Source organism: Chiloscyllium plagiosum, chromosome 22 (genome assembly GCF_004010195.1).
Source record: "Chiloscyllium plagiosum isolate BGI_BamShark_2017 chromosome 22, ASM401019v2, whole genome shotgun sequence".
In the NCBI taxonomy this organism is placed as follows: Eukaryota; Metazoa; Chordata; class Chondrichthyes; order Orectolobiformes; family Hemiscylliidae; genus Chiloscyllium; species Chiloscyllium plagiosum.
The window spans coordinates 58,094,882-58,113,587 of NC_057731.1; the positions used below are offsets into that span (position 1 = coordinate 58,094,882).

Genomic DNA, 18,706 nt, shown 5'->3' on the forward strand with positions numbered 1-18,706 from the left:
GTCGATTCTCCTTCTCCTTTGATGCTGCCTGACCTGCTGCACTTTTCCAGCAACACATTTTTAAGCTCTGATCCCCAGCATCTGCAGTCCTCACTTTCTCCCACTATATAGCTCTATCCTCCTTCCCCTCAAATCTCAGGTCTGCTGCCCTTTGCACCCCACTCGCTCAATTCTCAGAAAGGTCAAACAACTTTAAAGCCTTAGACAGTACCAGTCGGAGAACGTTTGGGAAGCTTTAAATAATAATCCTAATAGCTTTTCTCAAAAAACAACAAAAAGCATCAACAATAACTGGTTATATCAACATGTTACCAAGGGAACATCCTTTACTCATTTCTAAAAATGATTGCATATTTGGCACAATCTTTTGCTTATAAACAATAATGAATGTGTGTCATTATAAACAAACAAATAAACCAACCATCTCAACTTTGCATGCAAAGTTGGGAACACAAACAGTATGTATTAACAGAGTATGAAAGAAATATTATTTGATGAAGAAGCCTATACTGAAGCAAGAGCTGCAAGATACATAAATTACTTATGCCCCAAATCACTAGCCAGAGAGTCTGGAATAATTAGTTTTGCTTCTTTCCAACAATTTAACAGGTTCATCCACAGCATACTAGGCCCTCTGGACCACATAATAACCTCAAATAATACCACAAATTCCAATGAATCAATCATTCGCTTCACAGATGCTACAAGCTACATTCTGTCTTTTTTGAGCTTGGTCCTTCCCTCCATAAAAATCCTAGCATACAAATGAACTATGTTATTCTGATAATTGAAGTAAGAACCTAAAGAAGTTTGACTAAGGGGCTCCCATGGCCTCTCTGCACTTATGTGGAAATACGTAAGCAAGTTACTGAATATAAAAATTTTCCAAAATTGTTGACAAGCATATATAGAAGCTCTTTTCAGATTTCATTGTAAAAAGAGTTTCTCAATCTACTTTTTACTGTTGTCTTTATTGAACAATATATAACAGGAGTGTGAAGACTTTATTTTTAAACTTCTCGGGTGGAATCGCTTGGGGCCCTTCTGGCATCCCAGCTGAGGTCTTCAAAATATCACATCAGTTTAGGGCGAGAGGGGAAAGATATAAAAGAGACTTAAGAGGCAACTTTTTCACACAGAGGGTATGTGTATGGAATGAACTGCCAGAGGAAGTGGTGGAGGCTGGTACAATTGCAACATTTAAGAGGCATTTTTGGATGGGTATATGAATAGGAAGGGTTTGGAGGGATACGGGCCAGACACTGGCAGGTGGGACTAGATTGGGTTGGGATATCTGGACGGCATGGACAAGTTGGACTGAAGGGTCTATTTCCATGTTGTACATGTCTATGACTCTATGACTCCATCCAGCACACTCCCTGCAGAACAGAGGGGAAGAATCGCACCCAACCTTGAAGGGAGGAATGAACGAATGAAGTCACTCCAATGTAAAATCAGGTTACAAAAACAATCAAATCATTATCCTTTTGTCTACAAACTGGGAAAATTTTCCTGAAAAGTCCACTATTTTTGCAGAGGCAAAGCTGCCAGAGACACAATGAAGTTTTAGGCTTTACAAAAGGAACTTCTGACATGGTAAATCCAACAAAAATGATGAAGAAAAAACAAACTCTTCCATACAATTTCGGATTTAACCAAAACTTTTGAGTCACTGAATTCTGAAGTTTGATAGATTTTTCTTCAGAGTTTTAAATGTGCAAGAAACCTCACCACAAACCTGCAATTGATTCACGATGATAGAGTAGGTCTTCTGAAACAAATCAATTCAAATTCCAGATTGGTGTCAAAGCTTTGTGCTTGCCCTATCCTATAGATCGTTCTGCTATAAATGTGACAGTGTGACGTTGCAGGGGAACGTAACTAAGAAAACTTACAATAAAAAAAATCATGCTGTAGAAGATCGCTAATAGAAAAATCATTCAGTAGAAAGTTCACATTATCCAAACAACGCCCACAATTTGCCAATCGCATTATAGCCAATTTGTGCTGACGAAACACGCATTATAGCAGAATGTATTTACAATCTACCTGACTGGTTATTCACCTCAAAAGAGCAACTGCCCTCTGCTGCAAGCGTTAAGTAACACCTGAACGGTAAATTCTAACTTCAATCGTCTCCATGCCAAAAGCTAAACTGACCAGAAGTCATAAATGATCACACAGATGACTGCAGTGTCCTCTTTGTGGCAAGTTTTACAAGTTTCCATCCAAAACATCTGCAAATTAAATTACAATAGACTGAATATTGTTTCTTGATAGCTGTAAAGCATTTCCTCTCACCAGATAGAAAACTCTTGAATGGCTAGCATTCCAACAGAGGACAAAGCAAATGCCACAACACATTATGAAGCTCTCCTTAAAGCATGGAAGCACCAAGACAAAAGATTCAGAGGAGCTCGCTGCCAATCAGAATCACAATAACTTGTTAAAACAAAAATGCACCACGCTTTGAAATCAAGCCTCTGGATTGAGACACATCCTATCCACATGCAAAAGATTCACCCCCTGTTCAGTTACAAGACCCATGACAGAAAACAAACCTGAGGTGGTGTTATTCTCAAATGGAGGAGGAACCAATAATAACAAATCACAACCAGAAAAAAGGCGGCACAATTGAAGAAAAGGTTTTTTTTTCCCCCAAACAGAACTTTAATTGAACATCACAGATGTACTCAATTTGTAACATCATAACTCAAAAGAATATATTGATTTTGGAGGAGGTTCAGTAAGATAAAAGTAAATGGTACAGTGAAAAGTTTTGGTTTGTACTTCCCTGATTTAGAGATTGACTAGTGATACGTTCGTGACACCACCCACGCCCTCCACCTCCTCCAGGATTTCCGCTTCCCCGGTCCCCAACACCTTATCTTCACCATGGACATCCAGTCCCTGTACACCTCCATCCCCCATCACGAAGGACTCAAAGCACTCCGCTCCTTCCTTTCCCGCCGTACCACCCAGTACCCTTCCACCGACACCCTCCATTGGCTGTAAAGCATTTTGGATCTTTCTGTGGCCATAACAGTTACTATATAAATGCAATTTAATTTTAATAACTCAATAGTTACTCATAGAAATCTAATGTTATATCACTGGGATGCTTTTTTGCCATTATTATGGCAATAATGTTTTTTTCAAATTTAAAAAAAAGTTATGATATTTCAGCTACTTTAATCCCATGTGTATCACTGATGATTTGTATTTACTCTGTGGAAATTTTAATTGAGTAGAAGATTTTACTGCATTTTACTTTCTGATTTGCTGTTTGAGAATACTTCAGTGTAATTGGCTGCCAACTCCCTGCGGTGATATCACTGTTACTGTATGCCTAGTGTTTGTCTTGATCTTGCACATATCAAGAAAGGGAAACTTCATGCCTCAGAGATCACTAGATAGCAGAAAATCCCTTTAATACTTCAAAGTACTCTTTTGGTATGATCCTAGATATTGAATATTGTTAGATATTATTACTGGAGCGAATCATAGATTTACATTTAAATAGTTCCCATTTCTGTCTTTGTTCACTCCTTTCCTCAGCAATATTTTGTGTTTGATTTTGTCTACTTTCTGTGGTTTTATTTACCCTAATGAAGAAGAGCATATCTTCTCAACATCACAACTATTGATCTCACCCTGCTTGGCTGTTGTATGGAACCCCCTACGTGTTAACCCCTTAAAGCCAAATACATAACAATATTGTCAAATTTGATGGAATTTTAATGCATTTACTTTAGGGGAAATTTGGCATGTTAATATGCTGCAGTTTTTCTTATCTGCGATGTTTTGTGTTATGTTGCTGAAAATATTACTGATGAAATACTTAGCAGTTGTAGTAAAATCATGCGTATACTTAGGATGAAGAAGATTATGAGTACCACATATGCTTGGTCCAGTTCTTGTTGGATTCATTTGGATATCAAAGTTGAAACTTTATTGCTGGAACAGCACAGCAGGTCAGGCAGCATCCAGGGAACAGGAGATTCGACGTTTCGGGCACAGGCCCTTCTTCAGGAATGAGCAGAGAGTGTTCAGCAGGAGAAGATAAAAGGTAGGGAGGAGGGACTTGGAGGAGGGGCGTTGGAAATGTGATAGGTGGAAAGAGGTCAAGGTGAGGGTGATAGGTCGGAGTAGGGTGGAGGCGGAGAGGTCAAGAAGAAGACATTTCCAACTCCCCTCCTCCAAGTCCCTCCTCCCTACCTTTTATCTTCTCCTGCTGAACACTCTCTGCTCATTCCTGAAGAAGGGCCTGTGCCCGAAACGTCGAATCTCCTGTTCCCTGGATGCTGCCTGACCTGCTGTGCTGTTCCAGCAATAAAGTTTCAACTTTGATCTCCAGCATCTGCAGACCTCACTTTCTCCTCCCAGATTGACTAGTGATCCAATTGAACTATCTGAAATGGTTAAAAAGGTTAACCCACCACCCTCTAAAAGGGTTCCTACGCTCTTAAGTTCTACGGTACCAGGAATCCAAAAACAGAGTCTCCCACAAACATCAATGAATATTAGGTTAATAAGAATTTCCACAACAGATTTCTGTTCTAATACAGATAATGCAAGTGACTAGGAAGGCAAACAGAAATGAAGATTGCTGATTATTGCAAAAGGAATTGAAAATAAAAGTGGAGATGCATTGTTACAGTTGTGCCAAATGTTGATGAGGCCACAACTGGAGTACAGTGTACAGTTTGAGTACTAGTTATCAAGGACATAAATGCATTTGAAGCAATGCAGAGAGAATGTGTACTCAGTTGATATTTGGGATGAGGGATTAACTGAAGAAAAAAAAAGGTTGAACAGGCTGAGTATCTATGGATTGGACACGGTTATTGTAGAAAGGATGTCTCCCCTTGGGAAGAGGAACACGAACTAGGAGACAACTTAAAAATAAGGATTCTTATGGGGGAGGTGATGGCTTAGTGGTATTATCACTAGACTATTAATCCAGAAACTCAGCTAATATTCAAGGAAATCAGGTTCAACTCCCGCCATGCTAAATGATGGAATTTGAATTCAATAAAAACAAAATCCTGTTCAGAATCTACTGATGACCATGAAACCATTGTCAATTGCTGACAAAACCCACCTGGCCACAGAGAGCAAAGGAGGAAGACTCCTTGTGTATATTTAAGGCTGAGATAGATACATTTTTGATCAGTAGGGGAATTAATGGTTATGGGAAAAGGGCAGGAAAGTAGAAATGAGGAATGTCAGTTCAGTCATGATCTCATTAAATGGCGGAGTAGGCTCATGGAGCGGAGCAACCAACTCCTCTTATTTATTATGATCTGCAATAAGAGTACACATTTTCTTAATGGGCCCTTGTGATACAGTATTAACATCCCTACCTCTGGGTCATGCCTTAACTTAATTCCCAATTGGCCCAGATGTGTCGTAACACATCTGAACACGTGGACTAATACAACTACTTTGTTTAAAATACGGAGATAAGAAAGAATTGTACTGGAGAGTAAAAAGAGACAGCAGGCAGTTTTTTTTTAATATTAGCAAATGGGGTCCATCAGCATATTAAAAAAATATTTTTGCCTGCTTCAGTAACTGCTTCTTTCAAATTTATATAAAGGTTTTACAAGTTTCAGTTTTACAGACTACTATGGAGTCTCACTGTCAAAGTCAACACCTCAAGACAAGGTCCCTTCAGAAACACCAATCAGTAGCTGTAAATAATAAAAGAATCAATTCAAATAATAAATTTTATTTCTCCTACAAATGTGCAAGTCAAGACACAATTGATTATTATTGAACAAATACGCAAATGTTGATGAAAATAGAAACTTAAATCTGAGGAAGGGTCACTCCACCCAAAACGTTAACTCTTTCTCTCCACAGATGCCAACAGACCTACCGAGTATTTCCAGCAATTTCTATTTTTGTTTGATTTACTGCATGCATAGTTCTTAAAGTTTTCACTTAAATATGAACACTTATTCCTCACCTGTGCCTACGGCATCATATTCAGAACTTGTTGCCCACTTTGCCGCAGTTAATTTAATGGGATGATGATGGCAGCTTGGTCTTGGCACAGTAGTGATCATAAAACTTCAGAATGCCAGTACCTGGAGATTTAAATTTGTTGACCATATCATTTCATTGGTAGTTTTTGGACATCAATATTTAACCATGCATTGATGTCTTTCCTAAAATTCCTTAATTGCCTAGAACCAGTTCAGCTGGAGGGACATGTTTTGGATCTGTAACAAATTCTTGAAGAAAATGAGGAGAGAGTGAGGCCTGCAGCTGCTGGAGATCACAGTTGAGAGTGTGTAGGAAAAGCTCAGCATGTCAGGTAGCAGAGGAGCAGGGGAAAAAAATTTTTAAAAAACCAAACAAACCACAAAAATCGGCATTTCCTGCCGGAGCCCTTCATCAGGAAACAAGGGCAGCTCTGGCCCGAAACATCAATTTTCCTGCTCCTCGATGCTACCTCGATGCTGTGCTTTTCCAGCAACATACACAACTATTGAAGCTTGACTTGGAACTCAGTCACAGTAGGAGACTCCCAGAACATTACTGACCTTTCAAAGACATCCCGAAAGAGCTCAAAACAAATTCACTCTGATTCTCACATGCTGGAGACTGACCAAAATGGAGAAAGTTAATTCAAGCTGGCATTGGATACAAGGAGATTTCAAAATTGAACACAGAGACAAAGTCAAGCACTAGAGGGAGTGTGCAAACCCCAAACAACTCATCAATGCAAGAAAAAAGGAATCACTGTGTGGCAGCCTGCACATCACGCACTGAAGTTATCACTCATTTCAGAAGCTAACAAACACCTAATCCTGAGGGACAGCCTAAGTACAGTTCAAAAAAATTATCAACAGTATAAAATTTTGATCTAAGTGCAGATCTTGCATTCAGACCACAGGTTTTGAATCCATTGTTGACCACAACTGTTCTCATTTTCAATTGTTTCTTCTTCAGTGAGACTTTTCAAATTTTGTGTCTGTTCAGTTTCCCGATACAGAAGACTATTACTTCTGGTCAGATATGACCAGAAATGAAAATTCCCTCTCATGTAGAGTTTCTTCAAGCAAATCATTGTTCTCTTGAACAGTTTTCTTTTATAATTATAATTGAAGTTTGACATGATGTCTTGGTTAGTTAAAGGATTGAAATTTTGATCCATGCATTTTTGTTATGAGGTTCCCAGGCTCACAATGGGTGGATGGACGGAGCAGTTTAAAGCAACAAGATATCATCCTTCAAAAAAGGTTTTTCCCGTCTTGGAGACATTTTCTGGGTGTTTTGTACAAATTTGCAGTAAAATTAGTCTCCACGAATTGAATAAGCCATTTAAACTTTGATGGTAATACTACAGAGTTAGTAGTTACTTTCCTGATGAAGAGCTTTCACCTGAAACGTCGACTCGGCTACTCCTGACCCACTTTGCTCTTCCAGCACCATACTTTTTGATTTTGACTCTCCAGCATTTGCAGTCCTCACTTTCTCCTAGTAGTTACTTTAGCCTTAGGTGATGAAAACAGCATGGTTTAGAAAATAAGCAGAGGAAGCTTGAGCAGACCAGAACTGTTGCAAAGGAGAATTGTCAACCAAGTTTCTGGTAATATTCATATTACAAGACTATTGTGCTGCATTTATACAAATTACTGTCCACTTACCTTCACATGAAAATCTACTTTTATTTAACAGGAAATCATGCTGCACTGGCTCAGCTGTGGACCAGAGTTTCCAGCTTCCCTTTACTTTAGCTGCATCACATGCTCACCTATCTCAGTATCTTTATTATCCACACTGTTCTCATGAAGTTCAATAAAAGCTTAAGGGTTAGCACTTTACATTTTGATTACATTAAATTGGAAGGCTGTAAATTATCTAGAGTTCAACAATTTCAGATCATCAAATAAAAGCTAAAAATCTGAAACAAATACTAAGAATGCTGAAAAACCTCAGCAGGTTTGGTAGCATCAGTGGAGAGGAAAGCAAACTAATCTTCCAACACCTTTTGGTTCGGAAGGATTATACCTGATTGAAAATGTTAACTTCACTTCCTGCCACAGATGCTGCCAGACCGGTTGTGCTTCTCAAGCATTCTGTATTAATTTCAAATTGTGACCTCTCTGCACTGCAGCTCCTGATAATTCTGCCTTCCTCATTGCTCCTAGCTTATTTGTTGGAAATATTCATTAAGGTCGTTGAATTTGTTGTTGTCACCGCAAAAATAAAAATTACATAGAAAATGTGTCATGGTAACCAAGAACAGGAGAAAATAAAAGCTTTCTCTTTAACTTCTGTGTAAAAAGTATATGGTATTTTAAAATTGTTTCACCAATTTTATGAACAAAGCGAAATGGACAATTTTGCACTTTTAGCCACAGCCACCCACTTTCTACGTGCAGCTGACAAAATGTGTACATGCCCCACTGTTCTAATTTAATAATGCTCTGCAACTGCAATATTTGGCCCAGGACCTGCCATTCAATTCATTTAAGCTTTTTCCAATCTCACACAAACTATTCCTCAGGTAAAAATGCTAAGTTAAAGCAATTTGCTATGTGTGCCACAAAATAAGGCTGGATGAAACTGCTCAAACTACTTAACAATTAAAAAAAAACAAATCACATAACACCAGGTTACAGTCCAACAGGCTTATTTGGAATTACTAGCTTTCGGAGCACTGTTCCTTCAGCAGGTAGCTGTGAAGCAGGATCATAAGACACAGTATTTAAAGCAAAAGATTACAGTGTCATGCAACTGACATGATATATTGAACAAACCTAGATTGCTGTTAAGTATTTCAACTTTTAGAATGGTTGCAGGTTTTGGTTGATTAATATGCAAATCCCAAAACTTCTTTCAAGTCACATTTGAGACAACTTAAAAAGGTTTTATTAAAAAAGGTGACATCTCAGCTCAGACAATGCACTAAAGATGTGAAGTTAGAGTCTATTTCCAAAAGTAGGAATTTATAAAATGTTCCATGGACTGACCGCCTGCAGTGCGTGTGCTTTTTAAGCAAAACAGAGTGTATCTGCAAATACAAATTCATCCCATAGACTGTGTCTGTCCGTCTGCGCGAGGGAGGGGGGAAAAGAGACACAGCATGAGGGAGCAAAAACAGCGCAAGACAGAGAGCGTGCGTCCAGTTCCAATAAGCCAGTGAGAAACTGTAATGACCTCCTCAGCAGGTAACATGGTCCAGTACTTCCCGGGAGCGGAGAAACTAAGACAAGTTCTTCACAGCCTTCAACACATTATCAACGAGGATGAGCACCTCATCAAGGCCTTCCCCATGCCTCCAAATCTCACCTTTGAACAACCACCAAACCTTAAACAGACCATTGTTCACAGTAAACTGCCCAGCTTTCAGGACACCAACCACAACAATGTACAATACTGCAAGTAGTGTCAGAGCGTCAACACGGATACTATGATTATACAGGAGACACCACCACCAGGTACACAGCAGGTATTCATGACTCTTGGCCAACATGGCGTCTACCTCATACACTGCAGGCAAGGATGCCCCACGGCATGGTACATTGGTGAGACCAAGCAGATGCTATGACAACGGATGAATGGACACCGCACAACAGATCGCCAGATAGGAATGCTCCCTCCCAGTCAGGGAACACTTCAGTGGTCAGGGACATTCGGCCTCAGATCTTCGGGAGACCATCTTCCAAGGTGGATTTCGGAATATGCAATAATAGAGATACCGAGCAGGGGCCGACAGCCAAGTTTGGTACCCATGAGGATGGCTTCAACCAGGACCTTGGGTTCATGTTGCACTACAGGTAACCCCACTACATTATGTACGTACACGCACGCGCACACACACGTTTATCCTCTGTCACACATGCGTGCACACTCAAGTCTAAGGGGTGAATTTGCAGACACATTCTATTTTGGTCAAAAAGCATACAATCTGCCAGGAGTCAATCCATGTAACATTTTATAAATAGATCCAGTCTAACTCAAGATTGGGATACAGACAGACTTTAACCTCACACCTTTAGTGCATTGTCTGAGCGGAGATGTCACTTTTTAAATAAACCCTCAAGTTATCGAGAATGTGACTTGAAAGTAGTTCTGGGAATTATATATTAATGAACTGAAACCCTGCAACCCATTCTAAAAGATGAAAGACTTAACAGCATTCTAAGTTTGTTCAATATATCATTTCAGTTGCATGACAATAATCTTTTGCTATAAATCCTGCTCCACAGCTACCTGATGAAGGAACAGTGCTATGAAAGCTAGTACTCCCAAATAAACCAGGTTATAGTCCAACAGGTTGAGAGTGTGGTGCTGGAAAAGTGGCTGTCTCTTTGTCGGCTATGTAGAACAGTCCATCTTCCGTAGTTACACCGGCACCACTCCCCACATCTTCCTCTGCTACATTGATGACTGCATCGGCGCCACCTCGTGCTCCCGCAAGGAGGTTGAGCAGTTCATCAACTTCAACAACATATTCCACCTTGGAATTCGCATGGACCATCTTGGACACCTCCCTCCCCTTCCCGGACCTCTCCATTTCCATTAGTGACAACCAACTTGACACGGACATGTTTTACAAACCGACTGACTCCCACAGCTACTTGGATTACACCTCTCCCCACCCTACCTCCTGCAAAAACGCCATCCCGTATTCCCAATTTCCCTTCCCACATGGTTGAAGATGCCCTCCAACGCATCTCATCCATATCCCGCACCTCAGTCCTCAAATCCCACCCCTCCAACTGTAACAAGGACAGACCCCCCCGCCCCACCCCAGTCCTCACCTTCCACCCTATCAACCTTTGCATAAACCGCATCATCCACTGACATTTCCGCCAACTCCAAATGGACCCCACCATCGGTGATATATTTCCCTCCCCAAGCCTTTCCACAAAGACCGTTCCCTCCGTGACTACCTGGTCAGGTCCACACCCCCCAACAAGCCACCCACCCATCCTGGCACCTTCCCCTGCCACTGCAGGAATTGCAAAACCTCCGCCCTCACCTCCAGCAAAGGCCCAAAAAGGAGCCTTCCACATCCAAAGTTTCACCTGCACATCCACCAATGTCATTTATTGTATCCGTTGCTCCCGACGCGATCTCCTCTACAGTGGGTAGACTGGATGCCTCCTCAAAGAGTGCTTTAGGGAACATCAACTCCCCCTCCCACTCTGCCGAGAACATGCAGGTCCTAGGCCTCCTCCACCGCCACTCCCTCACCACCCGACGCCTGGAGGAAGAACGACTCATCTGCTGCCTTGGAACACTTCAACCCCAGGGCATCAACGTAGACTTCACTAGTTTCTTAATTTCCCCCAGCTTACCCCAGTTCCTAACTTCGAGCCCAGCACCGTCCTCATGACCTGTCCTATCTTCCAGTCTCCCTTCCCACCTATCTGCTCCACCCTCCCCTCTGACCTATCACCTTCATCCCCACCTCCATCCACCCATTGTACTCTTTGCTACCTTCTCCCCAGCCCCACCCCCATTTATCTCTCCACCCTGGAGGCTCCCTCCCTCCATTCCTGATGAAAGGGCTTTTGCCCGAAACATCGATTTTCCTGCTCCTCGGATGCTGCCTGACCTGCTGTGCTTTTCCAGCACCACTCTATTCTAGACTCTGGTTTCCAGCATTTGTAGTCCTCACTTTTGCCTAGACTGCTGGAAAAGCACAGCAGTTCAGGCAGCATCCGAGGAGAATCGAGGTTTCGGCACAAGTACTTCACCAGGAAAGCCCTTCATTCCTGATGAAGGGCTTATGCCCAAACCTAGCCTGTACAAGCTTTAATAAATTTTAACTGTTTGCAGAAGTTGGTGTATGCAAATTGCATCTCATGTGCGAAACCTCGAGAAACGAACCTAACAAAGTCACTAGGAGCTTTATTTCTCCCCAATCCCTGGAAATTCCTAAACCTTCAATGATGCAAAGCTTTCAAGAGGTTTATGCTGATATTGGAATAAGAATCACAGTTAAACAGTCACTGGAATTGCGTGCAATCTTAGTCACAAAGTTCACCAAGCAATAGTTATGTGCTTCCCATAAGCTTTTTACAGTAGGGTAACTATGAAACATGACTTCTTCCAAAGTCATCACAAGCAATAGCTGGATTGTTACATACCAAAACAGCAAATTGATCTACTGGTACATCACATGATGTACACTATTTTTGTCTTAATGAGTGTAGTAGTGGGGTGGTGGTGGAGAGTTGTTTATCAGACTGGAGGCCTGTGACCAGTGGTGTACTGCAGGGATTGGTACTCGGATCGCTGCTTTTTGTCATTTATAGAAACAATTTGGAGGAGAAGTTAAAAGGCTTGGTTAGTAAATTTGTGGATGACACCAAAATTGGTGCTACAGTCGACAATGTAGAAGGATATTTAAGAGTACAGAGATCTAATTAAGCCAATGGGCTGAGGATTGGCAGATAAGAGTTTAATTTGAATAAATGTGGGGTACTGTTGGTGACACAAACGAGACAGACACAGACACAGACAGACACAGAGAGACAGAGGGAGAGAGACAGACAGAGAGAGACAGACAGAGAGAGACAGACAGAGAGAGACAGACAGAGAGAGAGAGACAGACACAGAGACAAAGTAAAGGGACCCAAGGGGTAACTTCGTCCACACAGAGGATGGAATGAACTGCTCCAGAAAGTGGGACATGGGCCAAACATAGGCAAGTGGGTAACGTGGAAGAGTTAGACTGAAGGGTCTGTTGCTGTGCTGTATGACGACTCTATTCTAAAGTCTAAGCATGCAAGGTATTAATAAAATGAGATTACAGATGTTCTATGTCAAGGTACCTCACATTACATGATGTTATATTAAATATTCAATCACATAACATTAAACATTCAATTCTAGTTATCTTAAAATCAACTGGTTCAGATATGTTGCGACACCTCCAGGGCAGGTGGGACCTGAGCACCGAATTTCTGGCTTGGAGTTCGAAATATTGTGCCACAAGACTCCAACCCAGTTTGCTTTGCAATCTAAATGAGAAACTTAAAATAGGCTCAAACATCAACATGAATTGCTGTCTTGTAATGAATTGTTCCATAATCACAGCTCTTACGCATTGCCATATTTTACAACTTTTAAGTAATTATTTCATAGTTTAGGAGAGACAATTGTTTTCCAAGTTTTGAAAGCATATTTTTGTTTCCACCCCCCTCCAGCACGTGCCTGTATTTTGTTCATCAGACTTCAGGTTAAGTATGCATAGCACAGATCCAAGACCTGATTGCTCACACTTGAAAATTTTATATTAGCAGTACAGGTTCAGGTTGTAAGTTTGCTCGCTGAGCTGGAAGGTTTGTTCTCAGACGTTTCATCACCATGCTAGGTAACATCATCTGTGAACCTCCGTTTAAGCACTGGTGTTCTGTCCTGCTTTCTATTTATGGGTCTTGGTCTGTTGAGGTGAGTGATATCATTTCCAGTGCTTTTTCCTCAGAGATTGGTAAATGGAATCCAAATCGGTGTGTTTATTGATGAAGTTCCAGTTTGTATGCCAGGCTTCAAGGAACTCCCATGCTTAGCTTGTCCTAGGATGGATGTGTTGACCCAGTGGAAACAGTGTCCTTCTTAGTCGGTGTGTAAGGATACCAGTGATAGTGGGTCATGTCTTTGGTGGCTAGTTGGTGCATGTGTATCCTGGTCGCCTGTCTGTCCGATGTAGTGTTTATTGCAGTCCTTGCATGGTATTTTGTATATGACATTTGTTTTGCTGGCTGTTGGCATAGGGTCCTTTAGGTTCTCAATAGCTGTTTCAATGTTGGTAGGTTTGTGGGCTACCATGATGTCAAGGGGTCAGAGTAGTCTGGTAGTCATCTGAGATGTCTAACATATGGTTGTTTGGCTTCAATCTCTGGGCGTGTTGTGTCTTCATGTTTGGGTTTGTTGGTTAAGAATCAGGTGACTGTGTTTATCAGATACTTGTTGTTCTTGAATACGTTGTATAGGTATTTTTCTTCAGCTGCAGTGTGTTATGGCCCATCTTAAATAATGTCCTGATGTAGCTCAACTTGTGGGGGTCAGGATAATTGCTGCTATAGTGGAGTATCTGGTCTGTGTGAGTTGCTTTCCTGTAGATGATAGTCTGCTGTTTGTTCCACCATGACATCTAGGAAGGAGAGTCTGTTGTGGTTCTCCTCTTCTTTTATGAAATTTACAGCAGTAAGAATGTTGATGATGATATTGTAGGTTTCCTCTTATTTGTTCCATTTCATGATTACAAAGGTGTCATCCACATAGCATCAGCCTGGCTAAAAAAAAACACATCTCACTACTAGAAGACCCATGGACACAAACACCAAATAACACCAACTCCATCAGCAAGGACAGCATCCTCAAACGATTAGACCTGTGCCTCACTACCCACTTCACCTTCAAACAAATCAACAGAACATCCATGGGATTACCAATATTAGGATCCTTAGCAGAAGCAGTGACGCAGAGACTAGAATGAACATCCTTCTCCACAATCTAACCCAAACTTTGGGTCCACTATGTGGCTGACACCTTTGTCATGAAATGGAACAAATTAGAGGAAACCTACAATAGTCATTAAACAACACCCTTACTGGCATAAATTTCTCCAAAGGAGGTGAACAACAACAAACTCCCCTTCCTAGATATCACAGTGGAAAGGACAGTCAATGGAGAAATGCAGACTGCAACACAAACAGACCAGATACTCCACTACAGAAGCAATCACCCTGACACCTGCAAATGGAGCTGCATCAGGACATTATTTGAGACGGACCACTACACAGAGCATCCAGGAACAATGAGCAGAAGAAAAATACCAATGCAACGTACTCAGCAGCAACGGGTACCTGATAAACACAGTCCGCCGATTCTTAAAATAGCAAACCCAAACAAGAAGACAACACGCCCAGAGACTCTAGCCACACTATCATACAAAGACATTTCTTGAGAGGACTACCACACTCTCCAACCCCTTGACATCATGGTAGCCCACAAACCTACCAACACACTAACAGCTATTGATGAACCTAAAAGACCCTATACTATCAGTCAGCAAAACGAATGTCATATACAAAATACCCTGCAAGGACTGCAACAAATGCTACATCGGACAAACAGGCAGGAAACTAGCCACCAGGACAAGACCAGCTAACACTAGTATCCCTGCACACAGACGAAGGACACCATTTCCATTGGAACAACACATCCATCCTAAGACAAGCTAAACAGAGACACGCACAGGAGTTCCTACAGACTTGGCATTCAAGACGGAAAACTCATCAATAAACACATCAATTTGAACACCATTTACCCAACCTCTGAGAAAAAGAACCAGAAATGATATCACCCATCTTAACAAACCAAGACCCATAAATAGAAAGTGGGACAGAACACCAGCACTTCACGAGAGGCTCACTATTGATGTTACCTAGCATGGTGACGAAATGTCTGAAAACAAACCTTCCAGCTCAGTGAGGAAACTTACAACCTGAACCACAACCTGAGCTATAAATCTTCTGAAAAATCACAGCAGTACAAGTGATTGAAACTGAAATCTTTTAGTTTATTTAAATCATATAATAAATACAGTACAAATTGTTCTTGAATTATACAAGTTCAGATATATCTGTTCAGACAAATATATAACATCACTTCATTAGGCAAAAATTAATTCTGTACCTCAATCTATGTTCATTTGTAATTAAAACTGCAAACAAAACATCTGGCTAACCAATTTCTACTGTTAATTTAGGCCAGCCAAAATGACAGGCCACTCCAACCCACTATATACAAGAGAGAAGTCAATGCTTCAAAAACTAAATTAATGACTGAATGATTAAGTGCATGAGTTGAAACAAGCTGGTGTGTCTTGGGAGAATTCTCTCAAAAGATCATATATATCTCAATACTGTATATTCCAGCAAAAAAAAACTCGCCTTGATATTTTAAAAATAACGCAAAATTAACTGTTTCCTAAGGTACCACTTCAAGTCCATGCAGAGTTCCCACAGGGTCGTTTAACCTATGGTAACACAAGTTGGAAAACGAAACGTGTTATTGTTTACCAAAATCCAGCTGCTGTACTAAAAGTCTGACGAAAAGTCCAATTACAAAGCAGTTCTTCGTAAGAAATCCTCTGTGATTAAGTAAGATGCTATTTTTAAGAAAAGAAATTTGTGAATCTCAGTCAACACATTTGGTATTTAAATTCGTCTGCCTAAAGCACAAGTGAAGCTGGACCACAACCCAACAACCCACGAACATACTCCACTGAAATCCTCATCGTCACAATCTGGAGGCACCAAAACGACCACCAAATACAAAACACGCCCGATCAGAACCCGATGAAAACTGGTTTAAACTCGCTGTTGCATCAGAATTGCTGAAGAATAAGCAATCCATGCAGCTGAGGGAGGACAAAAAACCGCCACGCCAGGGCTGGGGTTCAAAGCGGCCATAAAGGCTATTTACTCCACAATCACTGGGGTGGAGAGAGGGAAACAGAAAACACACTTGATTCCTCTTAAACTGATCGGGGGAGGGAGAAACCTTCCAGCACCACAACGCACCAGTCTGTTTGTAAAGAACCTGGTCTCGATTATAAAAGAGACTATCTTTCTTCCATCCACCTCCCCGTATTAAAAATAGTGAAACGTTGAAGGAAGGTATAAAAATATTACCACTACCTCTTGGCTAAGTCCTTCTGCGCCACGCAACACGTCTGAAGAAGCATTCCGTTGGCTTTAAATTGCCTCCGGCAGACAACTCCCCCTCCCCGAGAGAGCTCGGACAAGTTGATTCGAGCAGGAAGAGGCGGTGAGGGAGGGACGGACACGACGCCTAGGCCAGGCCCTTACTGCGCCTGCGCCCACTCGGAGGCGGGCTCCGCAGCTCGAGCCTGAACACTCGGGGCCCATTTAAAAATAAACGGCCAACCATCCCCGCCCCCCCGGTCCGACCTGACGGGGATGAGGCCTACGCACACCGACACCCCGCACTTGTAAGTACATGTAAAGCTGAGGAGCCTATGGGGTGTCGTGTATAATTCCTTGAAAATCCATAAATGCCCCCCCCCCATCCATAACACTATTTGATCCTCCCCTCCGCCTTAAATAATATTCCTCACCCTGCAAAGTGTTAACAATAAAAACACGCTGAAGAAGCGTGCCATGCTACAAAAAAAATCACTCAGGACTATCGTATGATTCATTCAGAAAGCCTTTTGCTGTGCGCCCCTCGGGGCCCATGAAAAGGGGTTGTGTGACCGATGGAACAAACTTGAAACATATTTTAAAGTCTCAACTTAAAATCTGACCAGGCACATGCAGCACTGGCGAGTTAGATTTCCCGAGGTCTTGTCTGAATAATCATTACCTGAGGGAGAGAAGCAGCGATCTGATGGCCACCCAGCTGTGGTTTAACAGCAAAGCCAGTCCTCGTAAATCTTGAGTCCTTCGACACGTTTTGGCATTCAATCAAGATTGTGAACACGTTCGCGAGGAAATCAAATTAGTGTTTCCAGAGTTTTTTCTTTAATTTTCCAAGTGTTCTGAATCTTTGCCTTTATTCTTTTGAGAAGCTGTAGCAGAAAGAAGTAGGCGTGTATCCGCCTGTGTGAAGGTTTTTTTTGTATGGTGTGATCTCTTGACTGTACGTGCAATAACTGATAAAACCTCCCAGTATTGACCAGTTTCAATTGGTGCAGGAATTTTACTACTCTTAATAGCAGTCATCATGTGGTCAACAGCTGGAAGACTGCAGTATTACAAGACGTGAAATACAATGTGAAATGCATTGTGTGGGTTATGTCGAAACCTATTTGTCTTTCTTTTCAGTTTATGCAGTGTTATGTGTTTTTTTAGAATCGGGTGCGAAGACCAAATGCAGTATGTGATATTTTTCCCGCAATTCCAGTAAAACGGAAGATTTTATCATAAACTGAATAGTTATAGTCTGGTCTTTACAGTTCAAAACTGCTGGAACGTTCTCTATGTTGCTATGAGCATACTTGCCAGCACTGTTGACCCCTAATGTGGACTGGGTGGGGACCGCACAATGAGAGAATTTAGTGAACTCTGCAGTGAATTGTGGGGGTGGGGAGGGGTGTTAACTCCAGCTGTAAAACACAAAGAGAACCAGAAACTTCTAAGCCAGTGAGAAAGAAAAACTAATTAATTAAAAAGAGACAGGAAATTAGCTTGGATAAAATTGGGAATTGTTTAAGAAAAAATGTGATTTAGCAAGAAGATTTTGGTGTGTTGCCTGTGCTGTAAAATTTGACTATATCCTCCCTCTAAAAGAAAGTAACAACTAAACATTGCATAACTCATTTAGATTCTCACTGCTGTATTGCCTAGTTCAGAAGCAGAGCTGAAAATGTGTTGCTGGAAAAGCGCAGCAGGTCAGGCAGCATCCAGGGAACAGGAGAGTCGACATTTCAGGCATAAGCCTTTCTTCAGGAATGAGGAAAGTGTGCCCAGCAGGCTAAGATAAAAGGTAGGGAGGAGGGACTTGGGGGAGGGGCATTGGAAATGCGATAGGTGGAAGGAGGTCAAGGTGAGGGTGATAGGCCGGAGTGGGGTGGGGGCGGAGAGGTCAGGAAGAAGATTGCAGGTTAGGAAGACAGTTTCCTCATTTCCCCTCCTTTCCTCATTTCCTAATTTCTCCAGTTTCCTCATTTCCCCTCCCCCCACCTTGTCTCAGTCAAATC

At 41.6% G+C, this 18,706-nt stretch overlaps 1 protein-coding gene across 7 annotated transcripts in view; it reads right to left on the bottom strand.

Moving 5' to 3' along the window:
• Positions 1 to 17,672, bottom strand: part of add3a (adducin 3 (gamma) a) — a 272,015-nt gene extending 254,343 nt beyond the window's left edge. For 3 of the 7 annotated variants that reach the window (XM_043713114.1, XM_043713107.1, XM_043713115.1), the window contains exon 1: positions 16,683 to 16,793. The gene's annotated coding sequence lies outside the window, so the exon portion shown is untranslated. Of the gene's footprint in view, positions 1 to 5,974; positions 6,096 to 16,682; positions 16,795 to 17,370 lie in introns of those variants that run through there. The other 4 variants (XM_043713109.1, XM_043713112.1, XM_043713108.1 and 1 more) reach the window with 4 other exon arrangements.
• Between the last annotated feature and the right edge of the window lie 1,034 nt (positions 17,673 to 18,706).